Consider the following 6,000-nt stretch of genomic DNA (forward strand, 5'->3'; position numbering starts at 1 on the left):
CATGGAGCAGCGGCAGCAGACGGAGCGGATGGACCGGAGGGAGCGGCGGCGATTGGAGCAGGTAACGGATTTCTATGTATGTTTGTGTTTCAGTGTGTGTTTACTACTGTATGTAAACCTTCTACACTGTGTGTTAGCTCAAAAAATGGCGACACACAGTGTAGGAGGTTAGACAGTTCAAACCCCTCGTTTCTCCCGGCACTAGCCAGGATAAAGGAGGGGGGGATGCTGAGAGCTCACTAGAGCGAGGGCTTTTTACCCAATTTTGCAGCATAAAGCAATGTGGTTGCTTTACCACATGCAATGCTGCAATTTTGGGAATGGCTCCATCTAGTGACCAGCAATGGGAAATATTATAAATTAGAATCCAATTGAATCCAATTTATAATATTTCCTGACTCGTGAAAAAAAAAATTCGAACAATGTTTAATCACCTATACACTAATTGTTTAACTAAAAAAAAAAACATGTTTTGCTGGCAACACATTCCCTTTAACACTACTTCAACCAGTCACAGTACAAAAATCAATCCAACACTTCACTCACATTGCTATATTTACCTGCTTTCTTTTGTCGACTGCTGATTCTTGGGCACTGGCATGCAGGATGCTGGCAATACATAGGCATCTATACCTGAGATGCCCCCTCCACCACTAAGTCCTGTCCATGTGCCCACAAAGCCACACTGCTTTTAAAGAGCTCCTCCTATCTGTGGCTCAAATTAACCATAACCTGATACTCACCCGTCTAACCCTATAGCTCCTCATTGCAGAGTACACAGCAATAAATCTCGGAAATATGTGCAGTACATATATACAACACCAGAACAAAGCAGGCCGCCAACACTGTCCGACACTGATTGTTTGGGCGGCCAGCAGGCGGCCCACTGTTCACCGGCCCATCTGGCATTTGCCAGAACTGCCAGATGGCCAGTCCGGCCCTGATCTGAGGAGTCCCATTCTGCATATTTTTATATGTGATTCACCGATCCCAAGTGCAAAGAAACATGTGTCTATTGCATAGTTCCCACCCCGTAAGCGCCTCAAAATGATACAACTGGTGTACCTTATCCCTCCAATACTGGATTGAAGGGGGTTCTTTGTCCCTCCAATGCAGGGGAATAAGCAGTTTAGCTGCTTGTACCAGCCATGTAACTAAACAGTGTCTGGACAGGTTTGTATTCCGGAGAAGGCATCCAGAGGAGAATCTCAAGTCTCAAGGCTTAGGCCTAATTCACACGACCGTGTTCGGTCCGTGATATATACGGTCCGCATGTTGGCCACATTTACCGGACCGAACACTGTTCAGGGAGCCGGGCTCCTAGCATCATAGTTATGTATGACGCTGTGAGTCGCTGCCTCCCCGCGGGACTACTGTCCCATACTGAATATATGTTGAAGATATGTTGAAAATATTGAAGAAGGGCAGTAGAGGCCCTGTAGATGCTCAGAATTTTTTTTAGGTTATGGGGCGTATTAGAAAGTCCAGGTGCAGGCTATCCAATATAGAATTATCAAGGCCTACCTGTGTTGCAAGTCAATGTTGTGTATTTGTATTGCAGCTCTATTTCTAAGCCAGGGAGGCATGGGTCGCTGCAGAGAAGGCCCAAAGAGGAAGACAACCAGCTAGCCAGTTTAAGAACAGTGAATGGCCCAGTCAGGCTATGGGTGCAGGAGAGGTTTTGGTCCGCCTAACCACCTCCAGACACAGGCCGCAGTCCCAGTCAGGGGATGAGGTAGAGGTAGGGGTGGGATCCGACTGGTTCGCACCGGTTCTCCCGAACGGTTGTTAAAATGACAGCCGGTTTGCAGAAGCGGTTGAAGTGGGAAGCCGGAACCGGTCCGGTCCCCTGCACTCAATTGTATCCACGTCCTTAGGACGCGGATACAATTGAGTTTACTAGCGCTGCCCTGACAAGGCACATGATGCCTCGCCATTCGGCGCTTTAGCGATGATGCAGTCAGCGCGATGGTGATGATGTAATCGCGCCACTGCATCGTTTTCGATGGAGGAGGACTGACGTCGCTGGAGGATGGCGCGGCAACGGGACAGGTAAGAAAATTTGTTTTTTTTTACTTCTACTGTGGGCCTATAGGGCACTACATAGGGGACTATACAGGGAATGAGAACTACAGAAGACTATAGGGAACCAACTACAGGGGACTATATAGGGGGACATACTAAAAATAATTAAGAAAAAGAATGAACATTATTACTAATGGAAAGAAAATATAAAAAAAGGTCATAATGAATTTATGTTTGGTAGACATGGCATGAACAGATTTTCTTTGTGTCTATTTCCTCATTAACTACAAATTCCATATAAACAGACGCCTTTGGAAATTCCTGTGCTTGATAGACCTGGAATGAACAGGATCTATGGGTAGTTTATAAGGGAATGAACACATATTCTGTAGAAACAGATGTGTAATTATTTTCCTGTGCTATGCAATATGTGTTAATTCCAATATAATCTACACATTGTAATGACGGGGTAGGGAGACAGACAGGTGAGCCCTAATCTACCCGCCACTCAGTCCCTGCCTACTTGCACGACCCGTCCTAGGCGACGGCGTACAACTGGGCGACAGTCCCTACGCTCAGTAGGTGCACAACAGACAAACAGACAAGGGTACACAGAAGCTAAGGGAAATGGGGCAGTTGCCCACGGCAACACCGTGAGCAACAAGAGTAGTGAACGAGCCGAGTCAAACCAGGAGTGTACGAGGTACCAAACGCAGAGCAGGAGCGTAGTCAGTAAAGCCAGAGTCAATATGAAGCAGAGGTCAGTAGTAATAGCTGGAACAGCAGAGCCAGGAAACAAGAAAGAATCACAGGCAAAGACAAGAAGCAAATGAAGGTATACATAGACCAAGGGCGGGAGCTAGAACCGTCTGGCCAGGCTGTGATAGGTTCTCCCACTCCTCAGCCTACCAGCTTGAGTGGTAGCAGATCGAGTCACTCTATCAAACTTAGGAGCAGATGCAGACTGATTAACCACGGGCGTCGACACAGAAGCGGTGTCTGGCAGATCCTTTACAGTACCCCCCTTTTATGAGGGGCCACTGGACCCTTCCTAGGTGGACCTGGCTTATTGGGGAACCGAAGATGGAACCTCCTGAGCAATACCTCAGCGTGAACATCCCGGGCGGGTACCCAAGTCCTCTACTCAGGCCCATATCCTCTCCAATGGACAGGTAATTGAGGGAGCCTTGGACCATCCTGCTGTCCACAATCTTGGCCACCTCGAATTCTACCCCTTCAGGTGTGGGAACAGGGACCGGAGGTTTCCTCGAGGTAACCAAGGACGGGTAGCAGCGTTTCAGGAGGGAGGCATGAAAAAACGTTGTGTATTTGAAAAGACGGGGGTAACTCCAGCCGGAAGGAGACAGGGTTAAGGACCTCAATGACCTTGTACAGCCCTATAAACAGGGGAGCAAATTTTTTGGACGGAAACTTAAGGCGCAAATTTTTTGAAGACAGCCACACCAGATCCCCAACCACAAACAAGGCGTTAGCAGAACGTCTTCTATCTGCCTGAGTTTTTTGTATGCTCTGGGACGCCCCTAGGTTCTTCTGAACCTGGGCCCAGACTGTGCACAGTTCCTGATGAACGACATCTACCTTGGGATTGTTGTAACCACCAGGTGAAACGGAGGAGAACCATGGATTAAACCCAAAATTACAGAAAAAGGGGGAGACCCCTGGCGAGTTACTGACCCGGTTATTAAGGGAAAATTCGGCGAGGGGAATGAAGGAGACCCAATCATATTGATAGTCAGAGATAAAACACCTTAAATATTGTTCTAGAGACTGATTAGTCCTCTCAGTTTGGCCATTAGTTTCAGGATGGAAGGCCGAGGAGAAGGACAGATCAATCTCCAACTTTTTACAGAAAGCTCTCCAAAACAATGAAACAAATTGTACCCCTCTGACAGAGAAAAATATTGACAGGAACCCCATGGAGACGCAGGATGTGTTTGACAAACAAGGTAGCTAACGTCTTGGCATTGGGAAGTTTCTTGAGGGGCACAAAATGGCACATCTTACTGAAGCGGTCTACTACAACACACACCACCGACTTGCCTTGAGATGGAAGCAGATCGGTGATAAAATCCATGGAGATATGGGTCCAAGGTCTCTGGGGAATGGGCAAAGAACATAGTAAGCACACTGGTCGGGACCTGGGAGTCTTGGACCTAGCACAAATTTCACAAGCGGTGACGTAGGCCTTAACGTCTTTAGGCAACCCAGGCCACCAATAGTTTCTAGCAATGAGGTGCTTGGTACCCAGGATGCCTAGATGGCCAGATAGTGCAGAGTCATGATTTTCCCTGAGTACCTTTAGCCGGAATTGCAGGGGAACAAACAGCTTGTTCTCAGGAAAGTTCCCGGGAGCTGAACCTTGATCAGCCGCAATTTCGGAGACTAAGTCAGAATCAACAGAAGATATTATACCTGGGGGCAAAACACAAGCAGGATCTTCCTCCGAAGGAGGGCTTGCCATGAAGCTACGCGACAGTGCATCAGCTTTAATATTTTTAGACCCAGCCCTATAGGTGACCACAAAGTTGAATCTAGTAAAAAACAACGCCCATCAAGCTTGTCTCGGGTTTAGCCTCCGGGTAGATTCTAGGAAGACCAGATTCTTGTGGTCGGTAAGGACCGTTAACTGGTGCCTAGCCCCCTCCAAGAAGTGACACCACTCTTCAAATGCCCATTTAATGGCTAAGAGTTAGCGGTTGCCCGCGTCATAATTACTCTCAGTGGGCGAAAACTTCCTGGAGAAGTAGGCACAGGGATGGAAATGGGTGAGGGACCTGGTACCCTGGGACAAGACAGCACCCACTCTAACCTCAGAGGCGTCAACCTCCACGATGAATGGCTCCATTTGGTTAGGCTGAATCAGCACTGGGGCAGAGATAAAGCACTTCTTAAGGATCTCAAAAGCCTGGACCGCCTCCGGAGGCCAGTGGAGGAGATCAGCACCTTTGCGAGTAAGATCCTTAAGAGGCTTAGCGATGACCGAGAAGTTAGCAATGGATCTCCTGTAATAATTAGCAAACCCCAGGAAGCACTGTAACGCCTTCAGGGAGGCAGGTTGGACCCATTCAGCCACAGCCTGAACCTTGGCAGGGTCCATGTGGAAATCATTAGGAGTGAGGATTTGACCCAAAAATGGTATCTCCTGCACCCCAAACACACATTTTTTGGATTTAGCAAAGAGTTTGTTTTCCCGAAGGGCCTGGAGCACCTTCCTGACATGCTCCATGTGGGAGGACCAGTCCTTGGAAAACACAAGTATGTCATCAAGGTACACTACAAGAAATACCCCCAGGTAATCTCTTAAAATCTCATTTATGAAATTCTGGAAGACCGCGGGAGCATTACACAACCCAAAGGGCATGATGAGGTATTCGAAATGACCTTCGAGCGTGTTAAACGCAGTCTTCCAGTCATCCCCTTCTCCGTCTCCGATAAGGTTATAAGCCCCCCGAAGATCAAACTTAGAGAACCATTGGGCCCCCTGAACCTGATTGAAGAGATCAGGAATCAAAGGAAGGGGATACTGGTTCCTTACAGTGACCTTATTCAAGTTTCGGTAATCGATGCACGGCCTAAGACCACCATCCTTCTTCCCCACGAAGAAGAAGCCAGCACCTACCGGAGAAGTAGAGGGGCAAATGTAACCCTTGGCCAGGCTTTCCTGGATATATTCTCTCATAGCCTCACGTTCGGAACAAGAGAGATTAAATATCCTACCCTTAGGGAGCTTAGCTCCTGGTACCAAATCGATTACACAATCATATTCTCTATGAGGAGGTAACACTTCGGAGGCCTTTTTAGAAAAAAACATCAGCGAAGTCCTGGATAAACTCAGGTAGAGTGTTCACCTCCTCAGGGAGAGAAATAAAATTAACAGAAAAACAGGACGTCGTGCATTCATTATCCCATTTAGTAAGATCCCCAGTACTCCAGTTAAACGTGGGATTATGTATC

Source organism: Rhinoderma darwinii, chromosome 1 (assembly GCF_050947455.1).
Source record: "Rhinoderma darwinii isolate aRhiDar2 chromosome 1, aRhiDar2.hap1, whole genome shotgun sequence".
Taxonomy (NCBI): Eukaryota; Metazoa; Chordata; class Amphibia; order Anura; family Rhinodermatidae; genus Rhinoderma; species Rhinoderma darwinii.